Raw genomic sequence first — 12,412 nt, 5'->3', positions numbered from 1 at the left:
TTGACATAGTTTGTCTGCATGGTTGGCACTTTGGCCATCACAAAATATGGTGGCCACTGAGTACCTTTCCTGGGCCTCAGGTTTCCCAGTGGCCTCCCCTTGTCTCCGGAATTGACTGGGCCAAATCCTAGGTCAGTGTAGCACCGGCCCCAGAGAGCCATGGGCAGCTTGTGGCAACCTCATGCCTGGACCCTTGGCCCTCTTCCCTGTGCTGATATAATTATTTTTGAACTTTCCATAGTAGTGGATATTGATTTCTGCATTTGTTTGCTATTTTTTTAAAAAAAAGGCCACTGAATATGTGCTTCATTTGCATCCTCTTCTGCATCATTGGTGTCAATCTATATATTTTATCTTGACATTCAACATGTAGATTCTTATGTAATGTAGGTTAATTTATGTACTGGAATTTCCTTTCAGCCACAGATCTATGATATGTACTTACAAGAGGCACTTTTCTAAGTTTAAGTGTCTTCCTGTAATGTGTACAGTGAAAGGGAGACGGACACAAAGAGTCCTTAGGGATAAGTAAAAATAAGAAAAACTGGGATTTCGCTCTAGAATAATGGTCTGGATGAGCTTATCCTTCCCTATCAACATAACAGAGAGTATAGGAAGATTGACCTGGTTAGCTGAGGTTAACCACACGTGTCCTGGGATGCTGAACATCCCTTATTGTTGCTTTCTGTGAGATGAGATTCACAGTTAGAATAATTGCTGTTAGTCACATTCTATGTATCATATTTCACATTACTGTTATTTTGCACTTATTGGGTCACATTGCCAAAATTAATAAACCACAGTTCACAGCCTGTAATCTCATGTGCAGCTTCAGCTGGACTGCTCTCTTCTGACACTTGCCTTTGGAATGTGTAGTGTCCCAGTGTAAACAAATGAAGTTACTTATGTGAAAAAAATGTTCCCCAAAGGGAAGAAAAGGTACACAGTCAGACTTTTAGTTTATTGTACATGTTAAGATCTGATTATTAGAGATACTTCTACCCAAATTAAGGTGCAAATGAGACCATATGCTGAAGTCAATAGAATGGATTTTATTTAACAGTAATGTGAGATAGAGATAGAAAGAAATAGAAAAGAGGAGAGACGGGGGGAAAAGAGAGTGAGACAGATTAAGTAGAAAATAGTCACTGCCGCAAGGATCCAGACAGAGTACCATTGGTCCTCTTCGCCCTGGCTTCTTGGGGTCCTGCAAAACAGAGTCCAATGGGTTAATATACCCTCAGGTACAGTGGGAACACCAAAGCACCTCCCCTGGAGGGGAGAGGTTTACACTGTCTTTTGCAACACTGTGGATCTTGCACAGTCCTCTGGTGGAAGGCCTCAGAAATCAGTCTGGGGAAACTTTGGGGGTCTTTGATGGTTTGTGACACCTTCTAAGACATGACATGTCAGTGTAGTTGAGCCAGTTATGCCCCATCAGGAGGGCGGAATACCCTCAAGCCTACCTGTTAATGTCCCTTGTGAATTTAGCCTTCTGGGATGGCGGGAATGAGAGGAGGAGTTTTACAACTGAGACAGTTGTATGAGGGGAGACTACTGCCATAATTGGCATGGTAAAAAGCACCATCCTGCCTCTGCAGGCTTTGCTTCTTATCTGGCTCAAAACCCAGCTTGTAACTTCTGGGAGTTGGATATGTGGACCAGAGACTTCACCACCATGCACTCAAAAACTCTCCTCCTTCCTCTCAGATGGGCAGGGGGAGAGTGTGCAAACCTGGCCTTCTCAAATGGCTGATTGTTTTGATTCATTAACCATTAACATTTCAGTCTCTCATAGTCCAAATTCCTGGAATCCAGCAGGCAGATTTTGGGGGGGTGTGGGCCTTGGTGGTTGTCACTGAGCAGTTAGTTGATCCTTTGCACAGTTTGCTTTGCAGGCAAAGTCCTTTGGTGATCTTAACAGTGTTTGAGGCAATTGTGATCTTTAAGTCTCTAACAACATGCTTGGAGCTAAGTACATCACTGAAGAGAAAGCATCTTTTTTTCTTTTCCTGTAAAGTTTCTAATTGTAAGATGTTTAATTTTATAGCCTTTAGGCCATTTATGCATGCAGCAAAATTATTTAGGAAAAATTTGTAAATCTGAATGACCCATAAAGCAAAACAATAACAGTGATTCTGACAGCAGGAAAAGTATTTCAAAAGGTGTTTCACACACTTCATACAATGAATGCTCTTTTAACTACATTTGATTAGCTGGATTAGATCTCCTCTTTCACTAAGAAGAGAGGCGTGACATGATACATAGGGGGGACACAGTTCCTTCAACATGACAGCTCAGCCCATAGGTGAGGGAGAGGATATCGTTCAAGTCAACGTTAGATATGAAGCTGCATCGCTAAACTGCATCGCTAAAATTTCCCATGGTGGTATCACAGAGAAGATAACCAGCTTAATAAGACTGCATAACCTTCTCAATCATATCACCTTTGACCTTACTGGCATAACTGGATGTCAGCCACAGAGTTGATTCTTTAAGTTTCTCTGCATACATGCACATGGGATTCTTGTGTCTTTTTTTACTGAATGCTACTAGCATTCTGAGTCTTATGAAATCCTGTGGCTTCCAAAGTACTGCAGCTAATAGGATTAATAAAGACTGCCACGAAATTGACATTTTTTACTGACTCAAAACCAGTTTTATAGATTTCCACTTTATTTTTATGTCTGACACTTTCCACGGAATGATGGATTATGTTACAGTGACAGTAAATAGAGTTGACAGTAGAAAGACTCCTCATGGAAGCAAGATTTTTTGTTAATGGCTCATCTGTTGAATATCTCTGCAGGACTGACTCCAGGTTGTAAACATTTTCATGCTGTAACCAGAGGGTCATGTGGACTGTGATTTTACCTTGCAGGTTTAGCCAACACAGAATCACAAGGCTTGTGCAAAAGTGATGTTTATTGCTGTCCTCTGAAGAATTTTCACTACATTCTGACTTTGTGGGGCTTTTGACTTCAAACCTGCTTTCCAACAGTTATCCGTAATGGTTGCAGGTGTTTCATTTGAGTCAGCTGCAAACCAAAAAAAGAAGTCATCTGCAGAGAATAAAGAGATTCTGATATTGAGCCATAAAATAATAATAAAAACCGAATCATATGGTAGAGGCTGCCCAACTTAATTGATTTTACAGAAAGACTTTGCAATAACCAGCCACATTATAATGTATTGTCTGTATCCAGGTGTTCGGGCACCACAGGAATGAATGCGAAAACGCAGAAAATTCATATTAATTAGCAGTACAAATAGATGATTGGAAAAAACTCTCAAGAACATCTTTTCAGTAATCCCATTCCTTCTGAGCTGCTGTGGGGCTGCCTGGACCAGTCTATATGGGAGATTGTAACTGCCACTACCATGGAGAACTAAGGCTTAAAATTTGCAGAATGATAAAATAGAATAAATATTAATAGATTAAAATTTGCAGAATGATAGATTGCAGATAAACTTGAGAAAGTGCTTATTTGTTCCTTATGGAATGATGGCTTAGCCAAAATGTCCTGGGAATAAATGTCTATACTCCTCTTTTTTACAGCTGATTTTGTCTCAGCAGACGGTGCCACCTGATGTTATCCCAAGGCTTGTATGAAAACAGTCAAGGGAAACTCAGTGTATTCATATGCAAAAATGATTAGCCAACAGTATGATGAGTCACCACACTGGATCTGCTGTGTTTTACAAAGTTCAGCTTGTGACCTTTTCAATGTAAATATGATGTTGTGGAAATGTGCAAGACATCTACATTAAACCTTGGATTCAGTCATTTTACCTTCAGCTGGAGGTTTGATGAATTTTATGAAAATTGCAGTGCTCAAGAAACATGCACATGGCTTGACAGTGCTGTGCTCCTCATGAAGGTACAGATTGCCAAAGTGTTCCCTTTCCTAAGATCCCAGCAGAGCTTCTAGGATCCACATCTTGGTGCAAATCCCCAAATGAGCTTGAAATACTACAAACTGGCTTTTCAGAGGCATTCTTTTTGCATAAATTCATACTTTTCTTTACCTGGCTACAAATAACCATACTTACTAGAGTTAATGTAAAACAAAGACCAAAGAGGTGTGAATGTAGAAACCCAGGCAGGTAACGAGGTGAATATATTCCTTTTCTCAGGGGGAATTTCTTTGTGATTTTCTCTAACCTGCACACCTGCTTAAATAATTAATCTTAAAAGTTTTTCTGGGTTTATTTGTTCTTTTCATTGGCACTTCTACTTATTGCCAAATAATATTTGGCATTTGAGAAGGACTTCAATTTAATGAAAATTTCTGGGCAAAATTCTAAAGTTACACACACTGCTGCACAGCTGAATTATCTCAATTTATGCTTTGTATATCCTCATATTACATAGATCAAAATGTCATTTATTCCTGCTCAGCTATGATCCTGACTTCTTCTTTTGTGCAGATTAATGAAAGTTTTTCCAAAGAGTGTAGGGAGATAGTTTTAAGCCGATATATATATATATATATATATACACATATATATATATATATATAACATTCAAAAAGATCTTCTAAAGTGGCATTATTCTGATAGTAAAGGTATCCTTTTCCATGAACCATCACAATTTGCAGTTACAGGCACAGAAGGTTCAGCATTTGTTATATATCCAGCAGATATTTATAACTTGATCCCAACTATGAAGTCATTTTGCATCATTTTCCCCTTGATATTACTTCTGGTAGAGTGTCATTTTCAGTAAGACCTCAGGAAGTGCCAGATTATACACACTCATGAATTTAAACTGTCCCTACATATTAATTAATTAATTATTCAAATTTTGTTTCTGTTCCTCTTTATCACTGTGGCATTTTTAAAGAAACAAAACAATGAAATACAAGTAGCAGCAGTTCACAAGTCATTGACAGTTGTTAGACTCACAAAAGTTTTATCTAAATACAAGGAAGAGGCAATTATTTAATTGGATTTGGAATCAGTGGGACTGAAAGGAAAAGGTTAATGTAATCCAATGATCAAAAATCTCTTGGATTGCCATTTATGACAAATCTCCATACATATTTTTCTCTTTAATGCTAGCTACTGAGTTGCTAAATCAGTTTTGAAACATGTGAGATTTGATTTTCCTGTAGCTGATCACATTCTGATAAACACTTGTTTTTGAAAATTACAAGAATGACATAAGAAGCAGAGGCATGCAAGAGCTGAGAGGAGTTCCCAACAGCACCAGAGCTGGTGCGAATTTTTCTCAGGTGAAATGGCTTATGAGATGATAGTGTAGACTAAAGGTTTTTCATCTGTGAGTGGGATTTTGAAGAGTTGGGAAGGGGGGGTCAGGGGTTTTCTTTGGGATGATGCTTGTCAGCCTTTGGCTGGTCACAGAACATAGCTGCAGCCAATTAAAGTGGGAGTGAAGGCACACTGGGGGCTTATTTGGTGCTGGGACTTGATGAGTAGGGTAAAATGAAGAGCTGTGTTGTCATACTGGGAACAAACAGTCCTGTATCTGAAGGGAAGTTTGCCTGATTGTTTCTAGAAATGTTCTGTGGTGTCTTGAGGGCTGAAAAGCCTAAATACTTTGTGTTTGGGTTTTTTGCTAATTTGCACACTTATTCATTTGTCTTGTGGATAGCATGGAGATCTTTTATTTATCTGATGCAAATACCTGAGCTTCTAAACTTTCTCTTCCCTAATTTCTTGTGTTGGCACTTGAGACAAACAGGTGACCTAGAGAACAGTAGGATAGGCCTACATGCTCCTGCCCTCTCTATCCACAGTTTTCAGGAGTTACTAGTTTGGAGTCTTTCTGAAGCAGATCTGGCTTCTCTGAGGGCTCCACAATCCAGCACCCAGGGAATGAAGATCTACTCTTTTGTATTAACTTCAGCTTCTCTTTGCTTCTGAACATTTGCAGTGGAATAAAGAATACACTTCTCAAACACTCATCCTAGTAATGACTGTACACATTTTTTTAGTCTACAGGCTGAATACCCCTAGTCTATTTAGATATTCTTTAGACAGAAGTGGCTTTCCATTATGTTCCTCATGGCGTATTTCTTGGGTTGGTTGTTTTTTTCTACTTTTTAAGAACTGAGAGCAAGTATAAAGCATAATACCTGAGACACGGGCAAACCATGGATTTATTCAGCAAGACTGTGTATATACTCTTCTTCTTGTCTACTCCTCTCCTAATGAGTCCTACTATTTAGATGACTTGCTTGATTGTTATTAATCAGTGAGGTGATAGATCCATGAAATTGCCTATTATAACCCCATGATCCTATTACTAATTAGCATCAGTCAGAGAAGTGGTGTTGGACCAGATTTTATGTGTGTTTGGTTAGGTTTTCTCCATGCGCATTAACTTACATTTTTCTACACTGGTCAATAAAATGACTGATGAAAGTCACTCAGTCCTGTAAAGGAATGCAACTCTTCAGAGGGGACCTCAGCTCTGCTTTTGTGAATATTTTAGAAGACTTCTAATCTTTTCAGATCCCTCCAATCTTATTTTCTGTGACCTATGTGAGTAGGGAGACAAGAATATTATTATTGCACTAGTAGCTGTTAGAAATAAAAAATCTAATTAAGTCTGTCTTCTAAGTGTGTATTCTGTCTTGGGGAGGTAGATGTCAAGATGAAGAATAGTTAAAGTGAAAATAACAGTGGTTTTGTCTGGTTCAGCAGCATTCCTAAAACAAACAGAGCCCTTATGTCCTTGCGGCTGCAGATACCATCTCCAGAAGCTGCTGCGCAATGCCAGCCTAGCAGCAGGATGACACTGCAGGGTCAGCGGTGAGGGATGCCAGGGAACATGGGTGAGTTGCAGCCCACCAGCCACAGAAGGGGAAAGCTGTAAACAGCCACCATGCGTGTCGGGTTTTTCCAAGAACTGCAGTTCATCTCTGCACTTTTGGGGTAGGCTTTTGCCATGTTTCTCTAAGGTGTAGGGCCTGCAAAGCTAGTGGGCTACTGGGGCTTTCTCTTTGGTTGGTATTTGTATACAAAGCATGCGCAAAGGGCTGGATATAGGATGTGACTTCTTGCTGTTCAGTTAGATTCAGAATATTGGTTACAGGCAGCTCAAACCTCAATTTCTTGCACATCATCTCAAGCCAGAGGAAAGAGCTATTCAGGACACTTCTGTCAAGGGTTCCTCTGAAATTCTCTTCCACCACTTCAAATGAAATATGATTCATTAAGACTTTTTAAATCAATATCTATGAAACACAGTTTGAAAACATGAAAAATGAAATTAAAACATTTCATTTAAAACATTTAAAATTAAATTTAACTGCTTCACCAATTTTGGGACAACGTTTTGATTTGGTTTTTTATTTTATCTAAAGGAGACATTTCTGATTAAACTTATTTTGTCTATATATTAAAGATGTTCAGAAACTTGAAAACTAGAATGCAGTGTTAGTGTTCTGGAAAAAAAAATACCCTAATCAGACTATCATAACTTTCTGATATCTTTTTTTTTTTTCTTAAATCAGGTAACATTGAAATGTTTGTTTCTATTCCAAAAATGGGAAGAAAGAGAAAATCAAAATGGCAAAATTGTCTTAGCTCATTTCTATATGTGGAAATTCCTAGCATAGTCCCTGAGCTCCTGCTGAGCCTACAGTCAGCACCTTGAGGTTTACATGGTACAAAAATACTGTCAAGGTTTTAAGGACATTAAATAAAGCAGTTCATCACATTTCTTCTCCTTACAAATGATTCAGATATTTGACAGTAAAATGCTGGTGTGTTTAAAAAATAATAATAATAAAAAGGCATCATGTAATCTTAGTGTCACCAAGGGGAAAAAATCACTTCTGGAAGACCTCAGTCACCAAAGAGATCTGATTTAAGCTCTGAGATTAGTTATGCTGTAGCCGCTCTTTGGCACCTTGTTCTTCCAACTACTGTGACCGAACTATTTCAAACAATGAAATCTGTATCTTTCTGTGGACCTCAATTTAAGAACAACCTTTCTGGACTCTGAAAGTTTGAAATAACTTCAAAACTAAGCTAACAGTGCAGCGACATAGCCCTGAGCTTTGGGACTGATGAACAGCATCCAGCAGGAAGAGATGTGCTTGCTGGGGTGCCAGGTGGATGAAGTAACCTTGGGCTGGTTCACTGCTCTTAATAGCTTTGTGCCTTCACCACTCCTGCTGTCATCCCACTAGTCCAACATTGCAGGTGATGCTAGACAGACAACTTCTGGTATGCTCTCTGTGTCCCCTGCCAATTTCTTGCAATTAAAACCCCCAAAACTTTAATAGGAAGGTGTTTCAGGATGTTGTAATTAATCAGGAAAACTATTTATGAAGGCTGAAATGCTGAAATACATGCACAGGAGACAGTATGAAGATGACAAAAGAGGGGTCCTTCCATTCTCTGATGGTGCCTTAAAAAAAAAAAGAAATTACTGCAAAATGGCTCATCTCCAACAATGTCAGTTAATGTGAAAGAAAAAATTCTTACTGTGTTTTTTTTCCCCTGTGTTAGGATACTATAATGGTATTGCAACTATATTGGAAGTTCTACTTTAACTATAAAAGTGCTTCATGAAGAGGCAGGTGAAGAGCCAATTAGTTTTAATTTTTATGAGTCATACTGTTTAGCTGTAAGCTCTGTCATACACTCCAGTGTTGAAATAATGCAAACTTTGCTCTGAGAAGACTGTTTATCAAAAGAATGTGCATAACAATTCTGATTAGAAAAAAAATCTGGAACTTTTTAAACTTCTAATGGAGAGTTATATGATGTGATTGCCTGTAATAGTAAATAGTAGAACCTGATGCCTCAGGTAATTTCTTGAAATGTAGTCAGGTCTCCCATGTCCCTAAATTTATCTTGTACTTGACACTGAATTTGTCTTTTAAGTGCTGCCTTGTGATTTATTTTAAAGTCCTTCTTAAATCTGTCAAGCTCTTTTGTTGTCTGGACATCTGGACAAAGTGTTGTTACCTGCAAATACTGATATGTCTGTTTAGTTCTTTTCCAAACAGCCTTATTAACTGCAGTTTCCAAAACAGCTCAGCAATTTTTCACTATAAGTTTCTAATTTGGGAGTAAGTTACATACTTCTATCTGCTGCCGTTTTGTCAATCACTTTCTGAACTACAGCAGAGTATTCCATTTCCTTTCATGATTACTTTTTTTTCCTAATTGGTTCCTGGGGAAATACTTTTTCAATTAAATACATTGTCTTTCAAGTGAACTTACTTATGAAATGATCTTCATCATCCATTGTTTTACACTCTTGATGCATTACAACAGACTAGAGAAGTACAATTTTCCTTACTAGAAGCTCTGTCAGCTTGGCCTCACAGCATTCTCATTTTGGTGATTTTCTACTTTTGTCTGAATTATTGTTCCAAAAACTTTTTTGAAGATTCATAACATAACTCTGAGAATTCCCTGGTTTCCCTTTTGGGAAGGAAAGAGCAATGTTTGCTACCCTGCCATTCTGTGTTTTTTAATGAGCTATTCTGTATTCTTTGTTAGAAACAGCAGCTATGCTTCTAAGAGATCTCCTGGAGGGTTGCCATCAGTCAGGTGACATGCTGCTCTTTAATTTATCAGTTTAATTTTCCTACTCTTCTTATTTTGACAGATCAGCCTGACATAGTGTGCTCTTTATTTCCTGATAAGGATAGAGCTTGGATAGGTATCTTGGCTGTATTTTCTATGGTGAAGACTGATATTGAATCTGTGGTGTACTGTAATGCTGTTCCTAATATCTAAACTCAACTTCTTTCAGTCTGTCTTTCTCTATGGCTTATAGTTGGGTTCTGTGTTATTCTGTCAAATTCTGATTTGGCCATAGGTTTCTGAAAAATCTATCACATCATGACCCTATACACTGTCAGGCAATGCAGTTAAGTGGCTTCTGCTTTAAAGCTGCTGTCCTCAGTATATGGACATATAGAGGCTCTTTCCCGATATGGGCAATGCACCTGCTCCTGTTTAATTCCCTTTCCCAACAGTGGCTATGACCTGTCCCTTTCCATTTCACACCAGCTACCCTTGCATTTCTGACATCTCTTGCAGGTATTTGCCTGACTGAAGCTGTCCCTGGCTCTTGTCAATATTTCTCTTGTTCCATATCAAAGGGAAGTCTGAGAACTTGGAGAGACAAAGAGCAGTCTGCTTGCACTTTGGTTTAAGGTGGATACTATTTCTATGCCTAGGCTTTTCTTGTGCACCTTCCCTAATGTCAAACAGACTTAAACCCTCCCTGGACACCAACTGTCCAGATGTTCACTGATTCCACATAGGATATGTGGTGTAACTTGTCTGGTTCCTGCTGTGGGCACACTGGGTCAAAGCATTTTCCCCATCAGTCTGAACCTAACTTAAATGACCATATCTCACTTTTCCTGGTATATTACAGTAACATGATGTAACCTCTCTGAAACATTTTTTAAATGCTTACTGCCTCTATTTGAAATACGGTCATATTGTTTAAAATAAAAGGTTTAAATGAATAATGTGTTAATAAAGAGTGACCTTTCAACTTCCAAAAGTCTAAGTAGAAAACAATTGTACAAAGAACAGCTTTTAATGGGAAAGTCAGTTTTATGCTGATGGCCTATGTGAAAAGAAAATGGCATTATTACCTGCAAAACCTATTACTATATAGGGAGATTGTCATTTATCCCAACACAGACTGTGCAAAGATCAATGTTTACCCTTCTCTGAATCACATATAAAACAAATGATGTGAAGAGAAGATTCACCATCTATTTAAAAACACTGGTTTCTATTTTGGACATAACATGTAAAATTTCTGTTTAGCAATTTCAGTTAATTGTTAGATTAACATTTTTGGGAACAGATTGCAAACTTCAAAATGGAAAAGATCATTTTAGGGAGGGAACCAAGGCAGCTGTCAGTGAGCAAAAATTAACATAAATTTGCATAACAGATGTACAGTAAGGTGTCTATGACAGACAATCGCTGAATATTAATGATACAGACCACGACATCATTTGCGTAAATGCTGTCTGCTGGGTATTGAAGCTGCTGCGCTATTTGCAGAAGACAAAGGAGCGCAGAGCTGAACAGATGCACCAAATACATCGATGCATCTTAATTTATGACATCCTCATGAAAGACCTTGTGGTGCGATTTCAGGTTTTATTACAAATAATTCGGAGATAAAGGAACTAAGTAATTATCTTTTCCACTACAGTCAGTTCTTTCAGAGGGGAGGGAAGCTTACTTGTGACAACCATTGTGATGATTTTTTTTGTGGAAAGCCTCTTTAAAAAAAATACCCCCATTACAAAGAGTCAAATATTCATCATCATTAAAAGATTAGCGCATATTAGCATGCTTCATGGGACTTGCCACCTAACGTACCGTCACCACCACAACTGGAGTCCTCCAACAGACAATGCATTTCAACGACTCTGCAAGGAGAAAAACTGGAGAGAAAGACAGGGATGATACAGGCTGTTCAAAAAAAAATTACTGATGTAATGATGTTTTAGATGACTGTTAATTAGACTTCACCCTCAATCTCTCCTGCCCTTAGTCCTTGTTATAAGCTCCAGGTACAACTGGAACCACCCAAAGATTTAAAGGTACCTATAGATATACAAAATATTCTTACTATGTTATTCCTGCAGCTGGAGAAACTGATGTAAGTTATGCGCTGATAACAGAAAAAAAAGAAAAAATTTGGGTCCCTATCACTATATAATGCAGTAAAATTAATGAATGAGGAAGAGATAAATATAAAAAAAAAAAATAACAACACCAAACTAGACTTGTAAGCCATGTGTATAGAAAGCCAGGCAAGACAGGGGATACTTCTCTTCTGTGCTATTAATTTATTTGGGCCTTAATGGATTTCTCTCCAAGCCCATGCTACCATAAGAAAATGAATTGCTGACATGATGGATCTGTTGGTTGCACATATACAGTTTTATGTGCATAGTGTTCAATTTCATTCTTGTCAGCTAATCAGCAGCAGCCAGACTTTTTATTTCAAGGGATTTCCTCTTCCCATTTGAACAGAGAATATAGCCCAGTAATCACTCTGCAGAGCCACTCTGTGAGCTGTTATTTCCACCTGCTTTTTCCTCAGAATCTCTATCAAAGCCCTAATCCAGTAACCTGATAAAATCCTTTCAAAGTCCTGTAGGGTCCATTGTGAAACTGTTCATCTGAAAGGATCGTGAAATAACAGGAAACCTACCATGTCCCCAAAAGAGCCATATGGTAATTATTTTAATGGAAGCTTACTGTATGGCCAGAAGGCAGTTAACATGTTATTTCACATTTTGTGTGAAAGAATGGAAAAACTGCAGTCTGACACTCTTCTGTCCAATTTTGCTCCCAATGTCTTTAACAGAAATGCAGCTTTATTCTGTGTTTCAGTACATTAACAGCAGGTGATAGGCTGATGCCCAGATATGCT

At 38.3% G+C, this 12,412-nt stretch overlaps 1 long non-coding RNA gene across 1 annotated transcript; it reads right to left on the bottom strand.

Moving 5' to 3' along the window:
* Positions 1-1,089: 1,089 nt before the first annotated feature.
* On the bottom strand, positions 1,090-11,414 carry LOC125325696. Its single transcript, XR_007203492.1, has 3 exons — positions 11,350-11,414; positions 2,875-3,038; positions 1,090-1,207 (listed from the first exon to the last, which is right to left on the bottom strand). It is a non-coding gene; the product is annotated as an uncharacterized LOC125325696 (long non-coding RNA).
* Positions 11,415-12,412: the final 998 nt, after the last annotated feature.

Source organism: Corvus hawaiiensis, chromosome 5 (genome assembly GCF_020740725.1).
Source record: "Corvus hawaiiensis isolate bCorHaw1 chromosome 5, bCorHaw1.pri.cur, whole genome shotgun sequence".
NCBI classification, from domain to species: Eukaryota; Metazoa; Chordata; class Aves; order Passeriformes; family Corvidae; genus Corvus; species Corvus hawaiiensis.
The sequence above is the reverse complement of the archived record's forward strand: the minus strand, read 5'-3'. Positions and strand labels throughout refer to the sequence as shown.